This window comes from Hippopotamus amphibius, chromosome 5 (assembly GCF_030028045.1).
Source record: "Hippopotamus amphibius kiboko isolate mHipAmp2 chromosome 5, mHipAmp2.hap2, whole genome shotgun sequence".
Lineage (NCBI taxonomy): Eukaryota > Metazoa > Chordata > Mammalia > Artiodactyla > Hippopotamidae > Hippopotamus > Hippopotamus amphibius.
The window spans coordinates 83,851,310-83,877,974 of NC_080190.1; the positions used below are offsets into that span (position 1 = coordinate 83,851,310).

The 26,665-nt window shown below is 40.6% G+C and overlaps 1 protein-coding gene across 7 annotated transcripts in view; it reads right to left on the reverse strand.

Moving 5' to 3' along the window:
- The window catches only part of LYST (lysosomal trafficking regulator), a 195,958-nt gene that overhangs the window by 166,214 nt on the left and 3,079 nt on the right, over positions 1 to 26,665 (reverse strand). For 4 of the 7 annotated variants that reach the window (XM_057734360.1, XM_057734361.1, XM_057734355.1 and 1 more), the window contains exon 1: positions 12,175 to 12,278. The exons of 2 other annotated variants lie outside the window; for them this stretch is intronic. The gene's annotated coding sequence lies outside the window, so the exon portion shown is untranslated. Of the gene's footprint in view, positions 1 to 6,752; positions 6,855 to 12,174; positions 12,279 to 26,665 lie in introns of those variants that run through there. One more of the 7 variants, XM_057734356.1, reaches the window with a different exon arrangement.

A 26,665-nucleotide genomic window follows, 5' to 3' on the forward strand; every position in this document is an offset into this window, starting at 1 on the left:
ACTCTCGGCTGGTGTGGGAGCTCGCTGCTCCTGCCACACCTGCCTTCCCCACTGTCCCCACACCTCCAAGCGCTCTTGCCGCCTATGGCTGATACATCACAGAAGAAAGCAATGCACTGACTGGGACACGACTTGAAAACACGTGGAAACCACTGAGGTCATGCCTCATACCCTGCATTCCAAATTTTACATCTGTTTGTACAACTTAGGTCTTGGGGGAAAAGCAGAAAATTAAATGTTTCAAGAAGCTTAAATATATATATATATATATTTAGGATTATAATAATCCTTAACTAGTAAATATGGAGGAAAATGTTTATACTGTTCCTACTTTTATTCTGTATTATGCATTTAGGCTAAGTCAAAGTACAAAAATGTGTTGAATGAAATATTTTCAAACTATGTAGAATTGTGTAGGTTGTTCAAATAAAGAAAACGCAATAAAATGATCGGGTGGGGGGGGGGGGAGGGTCAAATCTAACACAGCAACGGCTCCAGAAAAGTGCACATACTGGTTTTCTTTCACATTTCAGGGAGCCAACAAATACCACCGCCTGTTTCCCTCCCCTTCCCCAAGTCCATGAAGTCTTGATGCACACTTTCCTTCACAACTGCTTTGAAACCTGTGATTGGCCCAGAGAGGACAGGTCATCTTGGCCCCTTGTATGACAAAACTGGCCAGGAAATAAAGGAAACCCAGGCACAGTGTAGCAAGGCAGAATTTTAAAAGAAATAGAGGAAGTCACACCAAAACATATCAAACTTAAGCCCTTCAACGAGCAGTTCATTTTCTCTAAAACAAACAAATTGGGCAACAAGGTAACTCAGAAGAATCTGTGTCTGATCCTGAGCACCGTCAAAGAATGGAAATACTGAGACATTGTGGTTATAGCAAGGCTGCACTGAAAGGAACTATGAAGGCCCATCCAGGTAAAGCATTTCCCTTGGCTAGAAGGAATTGTGCTAGAAGTTTTACACTGAATAGCTCCTCCAGCTTCATAACAGATCTCTAGATTTTTATAGACTAATGATGATGCTACACCTAACACCTACCATGACTAATCACTACACAGCAGGCACTCCTGTAAGCACTCGACTAGAGTGGCTGGTTTAATCCTCATAATAATCTCCTAAGTACAAATATTGATATGTCCCTACTTGTCACGTGTTGGAAACTGAAGCCCAGTGAGGTTAGGTCACAGAGCTTAAAGTGTCAGAGGCAGAATTTGGACCCAGGCCATCTCTCTGTATTCTATATACAAATTTCTGTTCTCCAAAACAAAGGGACTCCTCCTCCAACAAACCAGCTCTTCCTTCCTCATTCCTATTTCAGTTAATGGCCTCTACCCCGTCACTCAGGGAAAAAAAAAAGCAGAATAGCACTTCATCCGGGGTCTAATGAATCCTTCTTCTTGACAGCTTGCTGGTTCACCTCTGCATCTGCTACCAGCTAACCCTATAACCTTGGGTACTTGACTTCCTCTCTCTAAGCCTCAGATTCTTATCTATAAAACTGAGTCCCTAAGGGCACCTCAAGTTATTGTGACTACTACAATTAAATGAGACAGCACTGGCCTGGCAGACTGTAGGAAGATCAATAATTATCAGTGGTTATGACCACCATCTTCAGTCTGGTCCTTCCCTCTAACCTCATGCTTAAGCCTTCTCCAGCCCTTGTCTCTCTCACTTACAGTACCAGCAACCTCTTAACTGGTCACTCTGCCTGGTCTATCGTACACTCAGTTCAACCTCTACAACTGCTAAAAATGTCAGCCGCATTCCTTAAAATCATAAATGACGCTCCAATTCCTAGGGAATAAGATCCCGACTCCTTCCCTCCACCAGCTAACCTTTTTAATCTCTCAACACATCGCAAAACACACTGTACTATCTCATAATTCCTCCTAAGGGTACACACTTTCTCAACACCATTTCACTGTGGTTTTTTCGCTTTTGTTTTTTTAAATCATGCTGCTGCTGCCACAGAAATTCCCATTAATTCCCAATTACTTTTCTACATGACTTTATCTTAGGACTCACCATATTATATTACAGGATTATATTGTTTCTTTCAAAACTAGAGTATACTTTCCTCAAGAAGGGAAATCAGGTCTTATTTGTTAAAAATAAACAAAAAATCATTTGTGCCTAATGTGGTGCCATACATGGTAAGAGCTCAATAAATAAAATCCAGTTCGCTTAATACTAACTTTGATAGGAAACATTTTGTCATTCAAATTCCTTTAGGAAATATTCCCACGGCTGAAGGACTGAGAAATAAACAGGTACATTTACAAAAGCCTTTCTCCATTCCACAGCACAAATTTAATGTATTAAGGAAAGTGCTACAGAAACACTTAAAAATCTTACCAAATTTTTTTTTAGATTAAAAACAAAAAACTTCAGCAATAAAATCTTGGATGTTTATTCTTCCTATGTTAAAGAGTGTAATTCAGAGTTTACAGTTTCAAAGTTCTTTTAAATCAAGAGTAGACATGATGGTTTTCCATATCTCCTAAAGAAAAACTGAAAAAACATCTTGGAGCCTTATCCTAAATGTGAAATGAAAATAATAAAAAATAATTCATAGAGCAACATCACAATGATCAACAGTTTTTAATATAAATTTTGTATAAGGTAAAAGAGTCTGCAAAATAAGCTTCAGAAATACTAAACACAGATATTTACAAGCTTTACAGACCCCTTGCAAATGTACATAGTACTAGTTTCCTCAATCCTCCGTAATTCTTACAGACACAATGAAAATTGTCTGTAATTTCCAAAGAAAAAAAAATTGAGTTGTGGCAATTATAGACAAATGTGTTTACTGTTACAAAACATTTCACATCAAGAAAAATAACAGTGACACCAAACTGAGATCCAGCTGCCTCATCTACTGTTCTCTAACCATTCAAGAAGATGGATCAACAGTGGGAGAGAAGGGCACAGGGACTGGGAGTGATAGAGAACAGAAACAAAACAGAAATGTAACTACCACATGTAAAATAGATAGCTAGTGGGAGGCTGCTACATAACACAGGGAGATCAACTTGATGAGGGGTGATGTCCTAGAGGAGTGGGACGGGGGCGGGGGGGGGGTAGGGAGTCTCAGGGAGGAGGGATATGGGGATATATGTATAAATACAGCTGATTTACTTTGTTGTACAGCAGAAACTGGCACAACAGTGTAAAGCAATTATACTCCAATAAAGAGCTAAAAAAATTAAAAATAAATAAAATAAAATGCATTCTTAATTACTAAAAAAACCCCCAAAACAAAACAAAATCAGGAATACATACTAAACACTTCCTGAGCAAATGCACTTCAAACTCAACCTACACAATATTTTTTTCAACCACACTGGTATCATTACAATCTAGTTTCTAACACTGTCATCTATATGTAGACAGCAAAGAAAAAGGGTTAAAGTTACAAATGAACTACATATTAGCAACCAAACCCTTCCATTTTCCATGTTGTATAAGGCATCTGCTGGCTATGGGATTACTTTCTCAAAATGCATTAAAATGTTCAAGAAGTTGGTGGTATAGGAGGAAGAATACTAGACTAAAAGTCAAGAGACTTTTGGTTTTCTGTTTTGCCTCAAACTCAGCAAATTGCTTAACCTTTCTGATCCCCATTCTTCTTATACATATTTAAACAAAAACAAATGACCTCTAAATATTTTTTAGGCTATGGAGTTTTGTAGCAGTACAACAGTCAGAAAACAGCAATACAGTAATACTTATATAGTAATAGTAAGCATTAAGATTAATTTAAGATTAAAATTACACATTCTAAATGTTTCCTTAAATTGTGCATAATCAGGTTTTGTTGAAACCACTGAGATTTTATTTTTAAAAAATATTTCAGTAGTGTGGAATGTATTCTCCAGAATATTTAACTAAAGCTAACAGAGAAAAACAAGAACAGTTATCAGCATTACTGTCTCTGGAAGCATCATTAAGAGGAAATCCAGAAAATGGCAAAGGATTTTAACCTTTAACGGACAAAAATACAAGTAAAATCATAGTGCATTAAAGATCCAGATAAGCAAATATCAAAAAGCAGTGTAAGACTGAGCTGATGAATATGAACAGCTGTTCTACAAGTCACACCAGAAAAACCTCCTTTCACCATTGGCCAGGATACACTGAATTTTGCACTTCAATGAATGAACACCCAGAAGTGACAGCAATGAATGCATTTTATTAACTGATAAATGTTTTGTTGGCCTTTCAAATAAAGCACATAGTTATAATAAAAGAGGAAACCATTCTCACCATTGTTTTAATTTTATGCTCATCTAAACTTTTTATAATAATTATACTGTTGAAATAATATCTATGCAATTATGATTATTATTTTACATCTAAGTAACCAAGACAAGTGAACTACAAAACTAATAAGAATTCCACTGCAACAAATCACATTTTGATCAGAGCAATTTTAAAGAGGGAAAAGAAAAAATTAATATACTATTATTGTTCTTTAAAAGTTCATAATATAAAACAAGCATATAGATTTGAATTCACTTTTTGCTAAATAGAAATTACCAAAAGCAGTGAATTCGGCCAAGGATCACACGCAACCACAACAGAAAATTTAAATATACTTAACCAGAAAATATTTCCAATGTACAAAGACACAGTTAACTTTTAAAAAGAGAGAAGTATAAGAACAAATCCCTAGAAAATTGCAAACTCATCCCAACAACAATCTTGGGGGTGAAACATGGTTAAACCATTCCAAAAAAAAAAAAGGCTTAAAAGTAGAGGAGAAAACGGGAATCCCAGAGTTAGTCCACAACCTAGATGTCACTTTTCAATATCTCACCCAAATTAGGAATTCTATCCCTTCAATAAACACTCCCACCCATTCCAGCTTCTGACAAATTATCGTTATTATGAATTTGTTTTTCTTGATCTAAAATGTTTCTTCCTCTTACTTTCACTCTTTTGATTACTCCAAAATTGCTGACAACATAATTAGGAGACATTGCTTGGACTTCCATCTCCTTCTCAGTTGTTAACCCACCTCCATTGGCTTCTTCACTGTCTACATTTAAAAAGGAAAAAAAAAAATTCCTGTTGACACCATCTTCTTTCAAGATTACTCAAGGGTGATCTGCACTAAGTAGTCTTCTCACCTTCCCCCTCCTCTCTGTGCACCGCAGTCTGGCTTTTGCCCACAGTACTCTACCAATACTACTCAGGTCAAAACCAACAATAACCTTCTAACTTCCAAATTCAATCCAACGGACATATTCCAGTCCTCATCTTGCTTGACCTCTCCAAGGAACATGAAGCATATGAGACTACTAATCATTCACTTCTTATCTCTCTTCTCTCTTGACTTGGAAGATGCCAAATCTCTTTTGGTTTTCCTCCCGCCCCACTGACCACTCCTTCTGTCTCCTTGGCTGGATGCTTCTTTGCCAGCTCCTTCATGTTGGTGAGCCTCTTGCAGTCTCCCCTCCGCCCTACTTCCCTTTGTGTTCTCTGACAATCTCAACCACTTCTAAAGTTTCAGGTACCATCTATAAGTTAATGGCTTCCAAATTTTCACCTAGAGATGAATTCACAACTTCCTTCAGGCCCTTATAGAACAGGACATACCCAGAGCATTTCAGGGCAGTATTATGGGGCTAAAAAATCATCTTAGGCTAGTAAGCTCCATTCACATTCCTCTATTTTAAGGCTCAATTCATTCCTTCTCAACATCCACAACCCCTTTCCAGCATGATAGGTCCTCTGGTTACCAATGACTGATATGACTAAACATCTCCATTTGCCCAGGACAGTCCTAGTTTATGCTTGTTGTCCCAGAGTAATTATGACATTCTTTTCATTTTTGAAATAACACCTATTTGGTCCATACCTATACAATCACCCTACCTGCCACCATCCTTTCTCCCCCCACACCTGAATTCTTTACTCCCTACCATTAGGATCCCTAGCTCTGTCGCTAAGAAAGCTCCCTATACCCTCTACCTTCACACTGTAAGATCACTTCATCTCCTCCTCTTAGTAAATCACTGTATACACCCAGATCCCAGGCCAGGAAGACCAATCAGCACTACTCTGGTTTCCCAAGGTGATTTGCACATTATTATCCTCCCATTTCATCCACTTTAATGTTATATTATAACCATATTTAAAGTTACCACCCACTGACCTTTAGGTCATTCCTCTCCATTTACTGAGAATTTTGTCATACAACTCCTATCTTCCTCTCCACACAAGAGCTGTTATTCTGGGGGCTTCATCATCCATAGAAAAATTAATGCCAACACACTAGGATTTAGAGCACTTTGACTTCCTCTTCTTCAGTGACCCCTACTTTACAGAAGGCCAGCATGGTTTCAATAGTTGGGCATAAGGGCTTTGGGGCTAGAATGACTCAGGTACTCCCTCTCTGTGTGCCTTGGGGGAACCTACTTAACCTCACTGGGCCCCAGTTTCCTCATCTGTAAAGCGGAGCTCCTAATATGTGCCTCACAAGATGGTTGTGAAAGATAAGTATGTTAACCTATGGGAAGCATTCAGTATAGTGACTAGTACACAGTACTCAGTAAACAGTAGCTTTTATTAATATTGTTATTGTTGTAATTAGCACTATTAATCTTGGCTACCCACTACCACTGGTCATACTTTGGCCCTTATCATCACCTGCAATTGTTCCAACTCCAGAATCTTAAATTTAGGACTCTCACATCACAATTTTCCATCTCTAGTACTCTTTTACTTACATTAATCCTACAGCTTACTCATTGGGAGTCTTCATCCTCTTCACTCTCCACATTCATCAGCCCTGTCTTGGCTTCGCTTTCTTCCTTAATCAAGCAGGATACCTATGGTTCAGTCCTTCAATTAACAATCTCGTTACCACCTGCAATTCCTTGACCTCACATCACCCCGCCCCCCAAGTTCTCCATCATACCTTCCCTTCCAATCCCCATCCAGGTTCAGCCTATTTGCCTTCTGCTCTGTTACAGGGAGATGCTGGAGAAAACCGCTTCAGCACTGACAGTCTCCTTCTACATTTGTGATTGCAGGGATGTTAAACACTATCAGCCATTAGGTCACTTGTCCCTGGTCAAGGCCATTTTTCCAATCACAATGGCAGCTTTTCTCTTCCCCTCACAAATACCCCAATCCATGTCCTTCCTCCCCAACCTCAGCAGATAACCTTGCTCCACACTGACAAATGATGCTATCCTGATACTGACTTATCTATCCCTGTATCTACTCCTTATTTCCTTATCTTTTTCTAAAGGAATATGCATCACTGCTCTTCTTCAGGATAATGCTTTCACCTGTGCTCTTGTTCCCACCCCTTCCACTTCCTCTGAGATTAAGTCTAATCATCTCTCTGGTGACTTCAATTTTCTCTCCTCTTCAACAGCCCCTTTCCTTCAATCCACTAAAGTATTCTTATCTCTTTCATCTTTAAAGGAAAACAAACCTGCCCTGATAACACCTTCCTGCTCAAGCTTCCACCCACTGTCCTCCCTTCTTTACCAAAAGTATCTGAAAGAATATATTTTCTGAATGAAGACTTTTTTTATTTGGTTCAGACTTCTCTCCTGATCTCCAGACCTACATATGCTAAAAATTTTAATTATATATGACTCATTCCAGATTGAGTTCCAAGAAAGAAAAGAAGACAGCTATTTCCACCAAACTGATGTGAACTGATGAATTTCACATCTCCCTATGTACTCCTCTACTTGTATTTTTAGAAATAAGGTCAATTACTAGCATCGCCATTCACCTAGATAATCTAGAATCCTTAAAGCCCATTTTGATTCCTCTCTTCTTTCCCCCATATCTAAGCAAGTCCTTTCTAAAATCTCCCATATCTGTCCCTTTTGTGTCTCTCCTACTGTCGAGGCCCTCCACACGTGACAGGACTTCACAGGGATGACATGAGGGTTAAATGAGATGATAAATGGGAATGCACTCTGTAAGATGTGAGGTGCTTACAAAGATTATTTAATATCATTCTATCTTTGGCAAAGTGAGCATGAGGTTAGGGTAATATGACGTGTTCTTTAAAAACCAACTCTGCATCTTCGTAATCAGCGCTTTCTTTTCTAATCACAAATCACAAAGCATCTGTTTGGCAATCTGGTCTACAATTTTTCTAGGAAACAGTCAGTGTCAAGATGTTTAATGTACAGTTTCCGGGCTTCGCCTCTCCACACAATTTTTAATTTAAAATATGCAATTCTTTGGGTTTCTGGCAAAAATCTTCTTTTTACTCTTTAAAGACGAGTGGCAGTAGTTGTAGAAGTATGTGTAGTACTCTACCTTATCATTCATCTACTTCTTCCACTCATCTAAAGTGGTTAGTTCTCTTATTTCCTGGTCTCTCTTGAGTTTCAACTTCAAAGAATCACATTTGAATGGAATAATGACTAGCCTTTTGGAAAATTGACTCCTTTCTTGGCTAATTAAGATGATTACACTTCTAAGCATTAGTCTTTGGTATTATTAGATAAGATTTTTCTTTTTTTCTCTTCCCAGAAGTTAGACTTGGAGAGCATTCAAAATTTCCAAATGTCCCAATTACTATAAAACAAATTCAGGAGAATTAAGAGGCACAAAGACAAACACTGGTGAGAAGTAACAGCAAAAGAAAGTAGTATCAAAGAGAATATGGAGCCCTATCGACTCTAAGATCAGTTCATAGCTATTTAACAGATTTTTATACTTTCATGATATATTCAGGTTAAAAATCCATTTTAAAAGATTAGCATATTACCTGGGTTCTTAAACTGTAAGGGGCAGCCTTAAATTCTAAGAGCCTGATATATTTTTCATACAAATTTTACAGGTCAAATTCTATTGCTGCATAATTTGATGAAAAAGATCTCCATCTAACATGTGATGGCCCATTTATTGCAAGCCATCTTTAATGAAACAGAAGAATTAGGATAATCTCGGTATATTACTATTAGTAAAGTATTAAAATTATAGGTCACTTCCATTGTAATTCTGCAAATTGCTAAGTGATGCCACATTTCATAACAAGATTTCTGAGGCTTAAAAAAAAGTTCTTGAACTTAAGCCAGGCATCTACACATAATTCAGAAAAGGATTAATCAGATGAAGGTGTTCAAGTTAGATACAACAAACTAAAAAGGTATTCTGAAATTCTGGAAAATATGGCTTTCTCTACAACTGAAACTAACAAACAGATGCTCTAAGTGCAAGCAAATAAAAGCAAAGCTATGGGGCGGGGATGAACTGGGAGACTGGGATTCATATATATGCCCCAATATGTATAAAATAGATGACTAATAAGAAAAAATAAAAATTTTTTTAAAAAAAAGCAAAGCTACATTTGGTGAAAAGGATGATTAGGTTGGTCCAAATGACTAAAAAGAAAATGAGCATGAAAAAAGGCTGGCAGTTCATGGTTGAAAATATTAAACCCCTGTTGTGGTCAGAATAACATAAAAAGTGTCTTTAATACAAGGTCACTAGTGTCTACTACTACTAATCGCTACTTGGAGTCTAATTTCATTATTTTCTAACCAACTCCTAACCTTCTCCCCAAGAAACTGCTCCTTCTCATAAACCTCACCTCAGTATACATCTACTCCATCTATCTACCTTATCAGGACAAAAATTTTGGTGTCCTTTAAGTCTTCTGTTGACCCTACCCTCAATTTATCCAGAAATCAACCCTCCGTCAATTCCTCTCCTGCCCAAGGTACATCCTCTCTGGCCTGGATTATGGCAAGAGTCCTGGAATTGATATCCCTGCTTCTGCCCAACCCCTCACCGCACCCCAAAGTCTATTCTCCATCCAGCCACCAGAGCGACCCCTTTGGCAAGTCTGATTATATCCCTTCTCTGTTCAAAAGAGTGAGCCTCTTCTCACCCAGAGTGGAAGCCCAAGTCCTTGCACAATCTGATTCCCCATTCCCACTTTCCACTCTCCTTCATTTCTACTACTCTTACTTTGCTCACTCCACCACAATCAAATCAGCCTCTCTGCTATCTTCAAACGTACCCAGTACACTCCCGCCTCTAAGCTTTTTGCAAATGCCTTTCTACTTGAACACGCTTCCCTCAGAGAGGTGCATGGATTACCCTTCTCATCCCTGTGGTCTTGGGCTCATCTGCCCTAGGAAGTCATCCCTGGCTACCTCTAGTTAAAATTGCAAGTCTCACAGAGAACAGGTTTGTGGTTGCCAAGGGGGAAGGGATGGAATGGGCGGTTGAAGTTAGCAGATGTAAGCTATTATATGGAATGGATAAACAATAAGGTCCTACTGTAGAGCATAGAGAAATATATTCAGTATCCTATGATAAACCATAATGGAAAAGAATATTTTTAAAAAAGAATGTATACATACACATGTATAACTGAATCACTTTGCTGTACAGTAGAAATGAACACAATGTTGTAAGTCAACTATACCTCAATAAAATAAAACTGCCAGTCTCTCCCTCTTCCCAGCCTTTTCTCTGTAGTCCTTAACACCAACCGACATAGCACGAATTTTGTTTATTATCTGTGATCCTCCACTAAGCTCCCTGTAGGAGGGGATATTTATCTGTTTAGAAAACTGTCTGGCACACAGTAGGTGCTCAAAAATATTTACTATATTCATATACAACTTTATAGTTTACAAATTGCTTTCATGGGACTTCCCTGGTGGTCCAGTGGGTAAGACTCCGAGCTACCAATGCAGGGGGGCCTGGGTTGGATCCCTGGTCTGGGAACTAGATCCTGCAGGCATGCTGCAACTAAGACGTCCGCAGGCCACAACTAAAAGTTTCTGCATGCTGCAACTAAGACCTGGTGCAACCAAAATAAATAAATAATTTTAAAACCCCCCCAAAAAAGACAAACAAAAACCCCCAAATTGCTTTAATGTAAATTAAATTATATAGTAACTCATTTTCTCCTTATGCCCCCCACCCCCTTCTCCAAATTCTCCAATCTTTGCAGTAACAATGTGGATGACAACAAAGAGCTATCAGGAAAAAAGTTCCCGGCTGCTTGGAAAGCTCTTTAAAACAGATCTCCCACATTAACTGACTACATTTATAAAATGAAAGCTCAGAGTCAACATCTTTATTAGCATAAGCTTCCTGGGTGTGGAAGTTTTAAGTAACAGAGCAGAATAGCCAAGGATCATCAGAAAGAAAAGCCCAGTTCAGTGTGTCCTATTAATCGACTAAACAAACCCTAAGGCAAGAGCAAGCTGAATTCAATATTCAAGGAGACACTGGTCTGAATTCAACACCGAAGTATTCAACACGAAATTCAATTCCCTTCAAATGTTCTATGTGCTTAAAGCAACCTCAGCTACCAAGTGCTGTCACTGGGCGTGTATGGTCTGCTGAGCATATAGGGAATGTTTTGTTTTGTTTAACCCGATAAGACTCAGAGCTGGGAAGCGTTTTTTAAAGCCCCTGAGCTTACCCCCTCCGCCACTAAGCAACACGCTGGGCTCCACATTGGGGCGCCACGGTCCCTCTGGGTTATTTCCATACAGTTTAATCCCACCAGAGGCCAACGGGCATCTCAGCCGAGGCTCTAGCGATGCCAGGGACCGAGGCAGACGTCTCAGAGGATCCTCTGGAGAGTCTCTCGCCCGGGCGTAGGGTGCTACCGGCAGGAGGAAGGCAGTGGACCAAGGCGCACGGCGGAGATGACAGGTGGGCGAGCAACCGTCGGGCAAGATCGTAAAGGGCGACCCGCAGGGTGGTGGCGCGGAAACTGTCACCACCAGCCGTCAACCTGCCAGTGTGGGCCCGGCCAGGGTGCAGGCTGCGCCGCGGCACAGAATAATAAATTCAATCGAGATCGCGGCAAATCGCCTCCAGCCTGCTTGACCTCCGCCCTCCAGGCGCCGGGAAATAAAGTTGGTGGCCGGTGGCCGCGCGGCCACCGCAAAGGTCCGGAGAGGCCGGGCAGAGCTCCCGCCCGCGGCTCCGCTGCTGTCAAAGGCGGCCCGGGAGCGACGCGGAGACGTCCCGGAGCCCCGGGGCCGGAGAGAAACCCCGGGCCGGCGCGTCGGGCCGCGTTCCCCGCGCCCTCAGCCCGGTCGCCGCGACCCCCATCCCGGGCTGACTGCCACCCCACCCCAACCGCCTTCCCTCCAGGCCACCGACAGGCTACGGGACCCCGGCCCTCTGCTGGCATACCTGCTCTCTGGCCGCCGCCGTCGCCGCCGCGCGCTCCCCCTCACCAGGAGAATCCCGAGTCGTCGCCGCTGCCGCCGCCGCCACCGCCGCCGCGAACTCCCCACCCCCGCCCCCCTCAGGTAACCCAGGAAACCGGGAACACCACCCCTCCCTCCCCCCCCGTCCGGTCCCGGACCCGCTCGCCTGCGCCTGCGCACTGGCCCGCCTCACGCGTCCCGGGCCCCGCCCCTCGCCGGTAGGGCAGCGCCAGCGTCGCAGGCGTGACGCGTGGAGCCTGGGAGCCAATGAGGAAGGGGGGAGGGCGGGCCGAGCCACTGGGCTGGGGCCGCGGGGTTCCTGCCGGCGTCGGGGAGGCTCGCCTGGCGTCCGCACTCTCCCTGGGGTTTGCGAGGAGCTGCGTCACATGTTAAGGAGAGCCTGGTGGGTTTGAAAAGCACCAAACACTTGCGCAGCGTCCTCTCTGTTCATCGCAGACTGTCATCTCGTTCCCCTTGTGTGGGTCCGGAGGATGGGGGTAGAAGACATATTGGAAGGGGTCGGGAGTAGGAGAAAGGGTTACCCTCGAGGAACCCTGCTCTTCCTTTGGGGCCTGGAAAAAAATCATTTTACGAAGGGTACTGTAGGCTTCTTGCAAAAAACGTAAAGAGGTTTACGTAGCTACCCTAGAATTAAGCGCAAAGGTGTGTGTTTCAACTTAACCGTCTTCAAACACAGTTGTAGGCAGCTTGCACTGTCAACGTTGTTTGTCTTATAACGGCAGTGCCTCCAGAGGGTGGGAGCCATAGGTTAAATATAAGGATGTTTTAGCTGCATCACTGTCAGGTCCAGCACACGGCTGACAGGCTACTGATGCCGGCAGTTTAGCATTTCAGAGGACACCCCTCGTCACCGCCCAGTCACTGTGGCTGGCCTTGCGGTGGAATGTCAAAGGTATTGGGAAAGAGCCTGGGCTTTGAGGTCTGAGGGTCAGGCGTTCAAGTCCTACCTAATACAAAGTACAGCTGACCCTTGAACAAGGGGGAAGTTAGAAGCACTGACCCCCTGGCTAGTTAAAAATCCTGCATACAGCTTTATAATCAGCCCTCCACCTATGGATTCAACCAACCTCAGATGGTGTAGTACTGTAATACAGATTTAGTGAAAAAATTTTGCTTGTAAGTGGACCGGTGCTGTTCAAATCCGTTGTTCAAGGTTCAGCTGTATAAGCAATGGTTTACTAATTGACAGGAGCTGCCTTAGAACCAACAATTCCGGTAATTTTTGCATAGGAATCAATAAATAGAAATAATTCAGGATATTATATCCTAAGGCTGTATACCAAATGCAACCTCCATCTGACCCAATGACAAGCCAAGAAAATAGGTGCCCAGTGATGTGGTTTGAAGGGGCTCCCGGCGAAAATCCTGTACTTTAAAATATCTCCCCACTGACATCTGAAGTTCAGCTATTAGCAGTTCATACGTTTGTGCAGAGGTCGCCCACTTCCTCCCGCAATCTTGTAAAATTAGAATATTCCAGGGATGGGCAACCCACGAAGTCCCCAGCAAATTAGTGAAAGGGGTGTTATTCACTTAACGGGTATATAATGAACACTTACTATGTGCTGGGTACTGCGTGTTAAGTGCCCAAGATGCTTTGGTGAATTTCCCTGAACTCAAAGAGGAAGAGGAAGCCAAACTTGACATATTTCACAGTTTTACCTATAACCGAACCTACTCTTGTTTATACATTAACTTTCACACGTTAATCTCAAAAACACCTCTTTTTTTTTTCTTTGATGGATAAAATAAGTCATAGAAGTGTGAAGTAGCCAGTTTCTGTTTCTCTTGAATGGAAAATATATAGATGGTCATGATTTCGTTGATGTCAAAGGGAACGGAGCTTCCCTGGTGGCACAGTGGCTAAGAATCTGCCTGCCAATACAGGGGGCACAGGTTACGGCCCCTGGTCTGGGAAGATACCACGTGCTGCGGAGCAAACTGAGCCCTTGCTCCACAACTACTGAGCCTGCGGCTCTAGAGCCTGCAAGCCACAACTATTGAGCCCAGCTGCCACAACTACTCAAGCATGTACTCCGCAACGAGAAGCCACCACAATGAGAAGCCTGCACACCGCAATGAAGAGTAGCCCCTGCTCTCTGCAACTAAAGTCCACGTGCAGCAATGAAGACCCAATGCAGCAAATTAAGTAATTAATTAAAAAACTAAAGTCAAAGAATGAAACAGACTTTATATGACAGTGGTACACAACTGGCCCTCAAAGTATTATTTTTTTGTAAAAGGCACAAAGTAATGTTTTTTATGACTATTCTTTTCTCTTTATATCTGAGTTACAAACTATCTTAACCAAGTTACCATAGTATTTACCCTATACAAGAGTAGCTTAGAACATAGATGCTAAGCATACATATTAGATAAAACTTAGTTTAAAATATTTCAAATGAACACACAAAATAATGTGTAGTCAAGCACATGCAATAGAAGAAAGAAAAGTAATAGAGATCTATAAGGAAGCCCTACTTATGTATTTATCACATACTGGAAAACTTTGTAAATGGGCAATTCTCCAGATACTTTGACTCTAAAATTAGATTCTAGAAGGAGATTCTAAAATCAAGGTTTAAAAGATGTGGTTAATGTATTTGTGCATCATTTCACACTGAATTCACCAAAATATGTTAAAATAATCATCTCCTGACTACACGCATGTGTAAATCAGACCATGTCACATCTCTGCTCAAAACCCTGCAGTGGCTTTCCATTTCACTCAGGTAAAACCAAAGTCCTTACAATGGCTTGCAGAGCTCTGCACCGTCTAGCTCCCCACAACTTCATCTCTTCCTACTCTGCCATCCTGCAGGCCTACTGGCCACTTTACTGTTTACCAAGCATTCCAGGTACATTCCTGTCCTAAGGCCTTTGCACTGGCTATTCCCTCTGCTTGAAATGCTTTTTCTCCAGATAGCCACATAGAAAACTCCCTTACCTCCTTCCTGTCTTTGCTCAAATTTCATCTTCTCAATGAAGTTTACCTCAACACTGCCCCTAAACCTGAATGAGATGGGGCTCTGCCCTAGGGCCCCTACTTAAGTCTCCCTCTTGTCATAAATGCCATCTGTTACAAGTGAAAGTGATTCCCACTCCCTTGATCAAATTCATACGTTGAAGCCCTAACCCATATGTGACTCTGTCTGGAGATAGAGACTTAAAGGAAGTAATTAAGGTTAAATGAGATCGTAAGGGTGGGGCCCTCATCCAATAGGACTAGTGTCCTTATGAGAAGGGGGAGAGTCACCAGAGCTTTCCACACATTCACAGAGGAAAGGCCATGTGAGGACACAGTGATACTGTGGCTGTCTCAAACCAGGAAGAGAGGTCTCACCAGAAACCAACCCTGCTAATACCTTGATCTAGGACTTCCAGCCACAAGGACAATGAGAAAATAAATTTATGGTGTTTAAGCCATTTAGGCTGTAGTATTTTGTTATGGCAACCGTAGCAGACTAACACAACCCCCAAAATAATTTTATTAAAGAACACGCAGGTTTTCTATCAGTTTGGGATCTGGTGCTGAAGTCAACACGGTGTGATCCTAAACATCATCTTTCCCATTGCAATTATCAGCTTCAAACATACATACTTTAGCCATTTATTATGTTTGTTTTTATTGTCTCCTGCACTTAGACTATAAGCTCCACGAAGGTAGCAATGCTTGCTCTATTTTTTTTTTAATTTTATTTATTTTTTAATTAAAAAAAATTTTTTTTGGTTGTGTTTGGTCTTCTTTGCTGTGTGTGGGCTTTCTCTAGTTGTGGTAAGTGGTGGCTACTCTTTGTTGTGGTGCGCGGGCTTCTCATTGAGGTGGCTTCTCTTGTTGCGGAGCACGGATTCTAAACGTGCAGGCTTCAGTAGTTGCAGTGTGTGGGCTCAATAGTTGTGCCTTGTGGACTGTAGAGGGCAGGCTCAGTTGTGGCACATGGGCTTAGTTTGCTCCACAGCATGTGGGATCTTCCCAGACCAAGCCTCAAACCTGTGTCCCCTGCATTGGCAGGTGGATTCTTAACCACTGCGCTATCAGGGAAGCCCCTTACCCTTGCTCTGTTTACGATGTATCCCATGTGCCAGAACAGGACCTGGCACGTAGTAAGCACTCAGTAAACATTTTTTGAATGAATAGTGTAGTTAAAGAAGATTTTGTTCTAATTCAAGTAAATATCCAAAGAGTAAGTTATTAATTATTTGAGATGAAGTTTGACAGCTCTAATGCCTACTGCATTGTACTTGCATTGAAATGGATTTTTAAAGAAGTGGTAGAGGGAATGCAAGGCTGTCATGTCAGGAAGAGTAACATGCTCAAAATTATAGATAGACCACTTTTGCCTACAGACCAAGTAATTGCTACATTAAAAAATTATGGTGGTATAAATTTAGTTTTGGAGTGCTTTACTTTATTAGGATGTATATGGATCTTTTAAAAAAAAGTGCTTTTTAATAGGTACCTTGAAACTTTATCGAAGAGGTCAATTCATAATTAATGTCTCCATTAAGTTGTTAGTACATCCACTCTTTTTTGCAAAGCTTATCAGAGTAGGTTTTAATAAGATCCTTTTATGTAATCTTCTCTACTAAATCACTGATATTGTAAATCCCCCAAAGTATGTATACTTTACTTTAAAACTCTTATGTCATTGCATTAAAAGACAGGTAAACATCAAAAAATATTTTATGGGATGATCTTTTCAACGAGCTAAAAGTGTTAAAACAACCCAAATATTCCCTTCTTTGCTGTGGAAACGTCATGCTGAGTGTGTCTTAATGTCCTGCTTTCTCATGTACGAAAGACCATACGTATGGACAACATAGGTATGGTCTTTCCTCATAACAGTTTCTTTTTTCTAGCTAAATTCAGAATTGTTTTTCTGCTTAGAACAGAAAATATATGCTATAGTAATAAATTCAAATGTTAAGACAAATATACAACATAGAAAATGCAAGTCTTCTGTGATGTCATCCTAGAAATAATCACTAGTAAGTGCTGTACATGCCCACAGATGTTTCATACATACATATACACACATACCTTATATGTGTATGTTAATATATATATTTTTGCCATTATCATCATTACCATCATTGAAAAAAGAGGAATTTGAGTTCACTATTGAGCATAATTCTTAGCCAAGTGATTTACCTGCCATTTCTTATTTTTATAGTTGATATTTGTCTGTCTTAATTCCCAGTAGATCCTTGTGGTAAACAAGTTTCTGATTAACACTGAGCTATAAGCTGTGCGAGCTGTTTATTTTGGAAGAGAACAATAAGTCCATCCTACACAATAGACAGGCTAAGAAGTGGAGGGAAATTAAGAAATGTTATCATAAGAAACGCATGTTTGCTATCCATTCCTGTTTAAAAGCCAAGAGCCCAGGGGATCAGAGCAGATTAAAAGTTCACAAGAATCCCCTAAAGCTCATGGTAGCTCATTCAGAAGACCAGAAAAACAAAGAAATAGTTCAAGGTATCAGCAAGGTCACAGAATAAAATATTACTTGACCAGTTAGAGTTGGAAATAGCCAGTCAGGTTCAAAGTAAGGAACAGGTAAAGATATATGTAGATGTGTTTCAATGCATATTCAAAAAAAACCCTGTGCTACAGAAGAATATTCTTAATGTACACTTCATCTATAATTTCATACATGCCGCTAGTTTGGACCACTTCAAAAAATATCTCTAATTCTACCTAACACTACAAACAGAATCCACTAGTGAGACTGGAACAATGATCCATCATTTCAGGCCTTCATTCAGTTACTGAGTCTTTTCTGTGTACTTGCAATGTTTGAGGCTTTGGAATACAGAGGCAGATAAAAGACATTCTATGGAGAACAGCATGGAGGTTCTTTAAAAAACTAGAAATAGAGTTACCATATGATCCAGCAACCCCACTCCTGAACATATATCCAGTGAAAACTATAATTTGAAAAGATACATGCAGGCCAATGTTCATAGCAGCACTATTTACAACAGCCAGGACATGGAAGCAACCTAAATGTTCATCAACAGATGAATAGATAAAGAAGATGTGGTACATATATATACAATGGAATAATAGTCATAAAAAAGAATGAAATAATGCCATTTGCAGCAACATAGATGGACCTAAATATTATCATATTAAGTGAAGTAAGTCAGAGAAAGACAAATATATCACTTACATACGGAATCTTAAAAAATGACACAAATGAACTTATTTACAAAACAGAAATGGACTCACAGACATAGAAAGCAAACTTGTGGTTACTAGAAACGTAGCAGGAGGGTGGGGGGAGATATAAATTAGGATTTTGGTATTAACAGTTACACACTACAATATATAAAATAGGTAAACAAAAACTAATAAACTTTTGCCAAGATTCAGCCTGAGTCTTACAGCATTTCTTTGAGGAACGCACCAATGAAGTGTCTTCTCCACTGGCTAAGTACATCTTTAAAGACATGAGTTTAAATGTGAGATACTAAAATCCAGATTTGCCCAACTTTGTGTGTCCAGGCCGTTCCCCCCACTCAGGATGCTAAACAGAATTGGAATCTTTACTAAAACACGCTCAGGAAAGCTTCAAAAGAGGACAGCTTCAAAATCCCTCTCTTTATGACACTGAAGCATAGAGAGGAAAGAATTCTTAGGGATTGCCAGTTACATTACGGTAGCCTTACTACTGCTAATCACTGTCAATAAAAGGTCACCCCATTCCCCTCTGCTTGAGGAAAACAATGAGAATGTGTCTGATGAACTGGAATATTGGTCAGTATTGGGAAATTTTAATAAATTTATTTATTTATTTTATTGGCTGTGCTGGGTCTTTTTTGCTGTGCGTGGGCTTTCTTTAGTTGCGGTGAGTGGGGACTACTCTTCATTGTGGTGTGCGGGCTCCTTATTGCTGTGGCTTCTCTTGTTGCTGAGCATGGGCTCTAGGCACGTGGGCTTCAGTAGTTGCAGCACATGGGCTCAATAGTTGTGGCTCATGGGCTCTAAAGTGCAGGCTCTATAGTTGTAGCACACGGGCTTAGTTGCTCCACGGCATGTGGGATCTTCCTGGAGCAGGGATCAAACCTGTGTCCCCTGCATTGACAGGCGGATTCTTAACCACTGCGCTACCTAGGAGCCCCACTATTGGGAAATTTTAATGTTGCAATATCTAATCAAAACTTGAGTGTACTGGTTCTGGAAACCACTTGAAAAAAGCAAATTAAATTATTAAACAGTAAAAAAATAAATACATAAAATAGGTAAACAACAACGATCTTCTGTATAGCACGGGGAACTATACTCAATATCTTGTAACAACCTATAATGGAAAATAACCTGAAAAAGAATACATAAATATATGTATGTGAATCACTTTGCTCTACACTTGAAACTAACACAACATTGTAAATTAACTCTACTTCAATGAAAAAAGAGACATTCTAGGACTGTTGGGAGCTCCAGACAGGTAAACAAGCAATTACAGCGGACAGTTATGAGGGTTATGCCAGAGTCAGGCACAGGGATCCCTGGTGCATCCTGTGGAGGGACATCCCACCCCACCTCTGGGATCAGAAAAGACTTCTTGGAAAAGCTGACTCTAGACTTGAGACTTAAAAGCCTCAGTAGGCTTCAGGCAGGCCCGTTTTTCCTAACTGCTTCTAGTGCTTCCACTCTAGGACCAAATTTTATTGTATTTTATTTTATTTTTATTGGAGTATAGCTGCTTTACAATGGTGTGTTAGTTTCTACTTTACAGCAAAGTGAATCATATATATGTGTGTGTGTGTGTGTGTATATATATATATAATCTCCCCTCTTTTTGGGATTTCCTTCTGTTAGGTCACCACAGAGCATTGAGTAGAGTTCCCTATGCTATACAGTAGGTTCTCATTAGTTATCTATTTTATACATAGTATAATCACAGCAAAATTTTAGAAATGAGATCAACAAAGTGAGTTTTCCCACCAAGTTCTGTTTGTTCAATCCAAAAGATTGTCCTCTATTCTGAAACTATGTCCTTCCTACTTTTCTTGAAATTTAAATAACCTTTCTTTATGATATAGCAATCAGAGCCATACATATGTTTAATGGCCTTTCTTGACCAATTAATATTGTTTTGTTCTTGGTGTTGATGTGGTTACTATTTTTACTTCTTTGGTAGCAGTTTATAAAATCCACGGGTCCAGAAACCAGGGTGGGCCAGCAGGGTGTTCTAGGCCCCTGCTCCTCCTTAGGCAGCAGCATGTGAGAAATCCAGAATCTCAGGCCACGCCCCAGACTCACTGAGTCACACCTGGCATTTCAACAAGATACTCAGGTGATTTCTATGCACATGCAAGTTTAAGAAGCACTCTTTTAGGAGGGGGAAGAGCATGTGTAAAAACTAATGAGAGAGCAGACATAGAGAACAGACCTGTGGTCACTGAGCGAGGGTGGGAGATGGATTAGGAGGTTGGGGTTAGCAGATGCAAACTATTATACATAGGATGGATAAACAACAAGGTCCTGCTGTGTAGCACAGGCAACTATATTCAATATCCTGGGATAAACCATAATGCAAAAGAATATGAAAAAGAACTTTTGAGTATGCATAACTGAATCACTTTGCTGTACAGCAGAAATAATACAATATTGTGCATCAACTATACTTCAATTTAAAAAAACTGGTCAGAGATTATGATGGCTTGAAGACCCTTTTTAAAATTGAAAGAGTAAAGGTCACGTTTCAGAGAGGTTGAGAGTGATGTTGAAGGCAGATGGGCAGGCAGGTGACTAATGTTTCCCTCTGCTCCAATGTAGCCAGGTAGATAATTGCTCCCTATTTCATCCTGGTTGTTTTTAACTAAGCCATGTTCCATGTCACTTCAAATGTCTAATCACTTGTTGAAGAACCTTAAAACATAGGTTAAACTCTTGTGGGGCAAATAAATATCTTATCCTGGGCCTATTGTGTAGGAATTAGCAAGATACTGATAAGCATATCATAACTATAATAATTGGGTGTGGGACTTCCTTAACCACTGTTAAGAATCCGCCTGCCAATGCAAGGGACACGGATTCAATCCCTGGTCTGGGAAGATCCCACATGCCATGGAGCAGCTAAGCCTGTGCACCACAACTACTGAGCCTGTGCTCTAGAGCCCGTGAGCCACAACTATTGAGCCCATGTGCCACAACTACTGAAGCCCACATGCCTAGAGCCCGTGCTCTGCAACAAGAGAAGCCACCACAATGAGGAGCCTGTGCACCACAATGTAGTGTAGCCCCCGCTCTCTGCAACTAGAGAAAACACGTGTGCAGCAACAAAGACTCAATGCAGCCAATAAATAAATTAAGTAATTAATTAAAAAAACTGGTTGTGCTAGTTCTCCAGAGGGGCTGGGGAGGGAGTCCATTTTAAATAAGAACCAGACACCAAAGTATAAAGCTTTACCCTAAGCCAGATTGCTGTACGTCACAGAGATGGAAGGAGCCTGTCCCATCCAACTGCTTTGACATATCAATTAGTCTTTGTCCTGTGCCAGCAGAAGGCTGTACTGAATGCACAAAAGGCACAGTCTTGCCCTTTGGGTATTTATAAGTTAAGATATAAAGTATGCATTATCTCTTTTATCTGCTGAGGGAAAGAATATTCCAAGTAAGTGTGACAGACAAGCTAGAACACAATCAAATACAGTAGTCTTCCCTACTTTCCTTAACTCCCAGTACCTGCTGTTATTTTTGTAATTTGTTTGTCTTCTCTAATGCACTTAGAGTTTAATAAGTTGTGAGGACTGAGTTTCAGCTTTCTGTATTCCCAAGTGCCTGAGACAGTAACTACTCGATAATTTTTTTCTTAATAAATGAGGAGGAGGATGATACAGAAGAATACAGCAGCTGAAAGAATTCTCCATGACCTGTGCTCACGTGGTCAATAGTTCTCAGAGGTTACACTTTGGGAGATTTTATTTAAATCCTGACTTTTGTGCCTGGAATATCAGAATATTTCATATCTGTGTGCATTTTGATGTGGCATCCTGTCAGTAAAGTGCTATTTTATGAATGGATAAAGAAGATGTGGTACATATATACAATGGAATACTACTCAGCCATAAAAAGAATGAAATAGCATTTGCAGCAACACGGATGAACCTAGAGATTATCATATTAAGGGAAGAGAGTCAGACAGAGAAAGACAAATATCATATGATATCACTCATGTGGAATCTAAAATATGACATAAATGAACTTATCTACAAAAGAGAAACAGACTCACAGACATGGAGAATAGACTTGCATTTGCCAAGGGGGAAGAGGGGAGAGATGGACTGGGAGTTTGGGGTTAGCAGATACAAACTATTATATATAGGAGGAATAAACAACAAGGTCCTACTGTAGAGCACAGGGAACTATATTCAATATCCTGTAATAAACCATAATGGAATGGAATATGAAAAAGAATATATGTGTATATATATATATATATCTGAATTGCTTTGCTGTGCAGCAGAAATTGACACAACACTGTAAATCAACTATACGTCAATAAAATAAATTTTTAAAAAATAAAGTGCTATTTTATGCAACGAGAAATCAAATATAAAAATTACATAATTATTTCCCCAGTTCACAATGTAAACTAATTAGAGAGGCATAGACCTGTCATATATTTGGAATCAGGACTGAATATTAATGTAGTGTGGCCCCATCTTCAGCCTAAGCTATATTTACCTGTCGAATTCAGTTGGTGGGAGTTGTAGGGGTCCCAGTGGGACCCTCCAGGAATAGACTTGCATGAGCAAGTGAAGAGTATTCTGGGGAAGCTCTCCTTCTAAGGTTCTTAGTACACAAGCTTTCCTAATAATAAAACTGCAGCAGGGAAGGGATGAATGTATGTACAGCATGGTGTCTGGTATCCAAATTTGCTCCTCCCCAGCATCTGAGATATTTCTAAGGCCTGAGATTTCAAAGATATTTCAAAGGGATCTGAGATGAAAAACTGAAAGGCCTGTTTTCACTAAAATGTCTGTAGAAGCACTGGTTCCAGGCAGCACTGCCTGTAAGATCCATGCAACCAAGCAGTCACACCAGAGAAAAGAGAGCAGCTCTCCTGTGCCACGTGGCGGGGCCTGCAGTGCATTGGCGGAGCGAGGGCACTCGTTTCCTTAGATATTTGCCTGGAGCCTTGGCTTTAAGCAAAAACCCTTCTCCCTGCCCAGCGTGTGCTGACATTAGAGCTACGCAGGAAATGAAGGACTCCACAGGAACACAGAATTCACTTTGTAAACAGTTGACTTACGGCCAGCGTTTGCCTTTTTCGTGCAGCTACTCCGTAAGTAGAGTTCTGAGACAGATGTTATTGCTTAGTAGTATAGGGGCAGCGCTGGCATACTCTTATTGAAAATAAAATGTAGCCTCTGTTTGGAAGTATAATGTTATCCCACCCGTAAAAACTGATCTGAAACACACAATAATATTGTGAAGAATGCAGACATTATGTGTTGAAAATCAATCACTGAAACATAAAATGAAGAAGACAGTGTGGGGCATTCCTTGGTGGTCCAGTTGGGCTCAGGTTTGATACTGGTCGGGGAATTCACATCCCGCAAGCCACGTGGTACAGCAGAAAAAACTTCTGAGGAATATAGGTAAGACATTTTAAAGCACATTTGTGAACTGTAAAAGACCTGAAATGAGCAAGGTATTTTAAAAAATCCATAATCTTATGGATTTTCATCTACATTAAAAAAAAAAAATCATGTCACTTCACATGGTCACTGTGGTAGAGTAGCTAAGTCAGCAAAGCCTCAAGGCAACATCCCAGGAGAAAATGAGCTCAGCCTTCTGCTGGATAAAGGCTCCCAGCCAGGAGATAGTCTCACCAAAATGCATTGCCTCCCTGGGCAGTGGGGTAGCTGCTTTGTGGCAAGTGGCTCTGGCCCTCTGAGTGGTCTTTGTGGCCCGGGTACCAGCTGCCATTTGACTCAGATTCTTGTGAATTCTATGGGATTCATGGAAGGTACTCCCCTATTCCATCCCACCCTCCCTCCCCCAGCCAACACCCCGAAGAATCAGATGCCAGCCACCTGAAAGTTAAAGAATGATACTAGACTGCTCGAGTTTCTTCTCCAGACGTTCAAAGCATCAACCAAGATTTTGAGGTCACCAAATCAAAGGAATAGCTGTCCAAGAAATGTACTATAAAGCACTGTCACAGGACCACTCGCCCCTCAGGATAACCTCTCCTGACTTTTTTCCTGCCTAGCCTACAGCATCATTTCTGGAACTCAGCTGCTGACTGATAATTAGGTCTAATAGAGAGTGAGGGTTTCCTGTTGGGATGCACACAGCATTGTGTTTGCTGGCAGCTGTGCCTCTGCTAATTGTTGGAAACCTGGCTTTTGACCCTGTGTTTGCTCTCCACCACCACGCCCAACTCAGGCAACTTAGTGAAGCCAGCTCTTTACACACCGAGGCAGCACTCAGGTAAGTATTCTACCCGCCGTGGCTGATTCTTAATAAAGACACATGGTTTCAGAATGTTCTTCCCTGGGACAAATGGATTTGCATGTATGTGGAAGCGTCCTGAAACAGGATAAATTCAAGTCAGACCTACAATAGATGTCTTCGAAAATAAAATAAATCCTTGGCCACTGGAGACTAGTTTACAAGGAGAAGCATATGATGGAAAATGGTTGAATGCCAACAGAATTCACCCCAAGTGCCACCTCTGTTTCTGGGCTCCCTAACCAGATGCCCAAGAATTAGTGTGAAAGACACTATTTAAAGAGAAAGAGAACAGGGAGAACCATTTTCCTCCAAATGGATAGTCTTGTTTTAACACCATGCATCAAACTCATCTTCCTCCCCCTAATTAGAAATGTCACCTTTATTCCATACTAACATTCTCTCTCTTTTCCAGGCTGTTTCTGAACTTTCTAGAATAGAGAAATACAGATCTATAAACTGATAGTCCTGAAAATGGATCTCAATCTTCAGAAGAACTGCTGTCTCATTTTTCTTTGATTTCACTGCTATTACGTATATACACACTGAGCCTTCTGTCTTGTATATAAAGATTAATTACATCACTGGAATTCTATAATTGTTCCAAACATGTATTCTATTTACCGGCCACTTCTTCAATTTCAGGGAGTGAAGAGGGAGAAATGGAGGAGGAAGAATATATCCCATTCAATATTAATTTACCAATTTGTGTGAAAAAAAGATCAGTAGTCCTGCCTTCCCTCCTGGAGAATCAATAATACAGACATTCTGAAAACACAGAAGTGAAGGATGTAGGTTGTAAGATCTAAAAGTAACTTTATTAGTCAGTTCTTCTAAGGCAAGAAAGCTATGCTGATTTATTATTCAGTAAAAGTTTCATGATTTGGCACCGAAATCTTAACAGTAATGCTCAACAGTCTTTGCCACGTGTGGTATGTACTATAGACCAGAAATAACCATGTGAAGTACGTTCAAGTATTTTTTCTATCTACAAGTTTTCCTAAAAAAGTCAATACTGCCTGGATGAAATACACACATACTGAATAGGTCTATTACCATCAAGTTTTACCAAGAGTATTTTTAATTAATCTTGGCTCAGGGCTTTCTTTCTCTGTATCTATTTCTTATTTTTGGAAAACTGCCTCCTTAACTGCCCAGTGTTAAATCCCTCCAGCAGCTTTCCTATCACTCTTCAAATGTCCCTGGAATTCCACTTCGCACTCAAAGATTTTTCTTATCCAAATGGGAATGATCAAGTATGGCTACACTTTCAATCCCACTCCTGGGCATATACCAGGAGAAAACCATAATTTGAAAAGATACATGCACCCCACTGTTCATTGCAGCACTATATAAAAAGCCAAGACATGGAAGCAACCTAAATGTCCATCGACAGATGACTGGATAAAGAAGATGTGGTATACACACACACACACACACACACACAATGGAATATTAGCCACAAAAAAAGAATGAAATAATGCCATTTGCAGCAACATGGATGGACCTAGAGATTATCATACTAAGTGAAGTAAGTCAGACAGGAAAAGGCAAATACCATATGATATCACTTACATGTGGAATCTAAAATACGACACAAATGAACTTATTTACAAAACAGAAAGAGACTCACAGACTTAGAAAACAAACTCATAGTTTCCAAAAGGGAAAAGTGGGATAGGGGAGGAATAAATTAAGAATTTGGGATTAACAGATACACACTGCTATATATAAAATAGATAATCAACAAGGACCTACTATATAGCACAGGGAATGCTACTCAGTGTTCTGTAATAACCTATATGGGAAAAGAATCTGAAAAAGAATGGATATATGTATGTGTATAACTGATTCACTTTGCTGTACAGCAGAAACTAACGCAACATTGTAATCAACTATACCCCTATATAAAATAAAAATTAAATTGAAAAAAAAGTTCCATTCAAACCTCAAAAAAAAGTGTGGCTGGACTTTATCC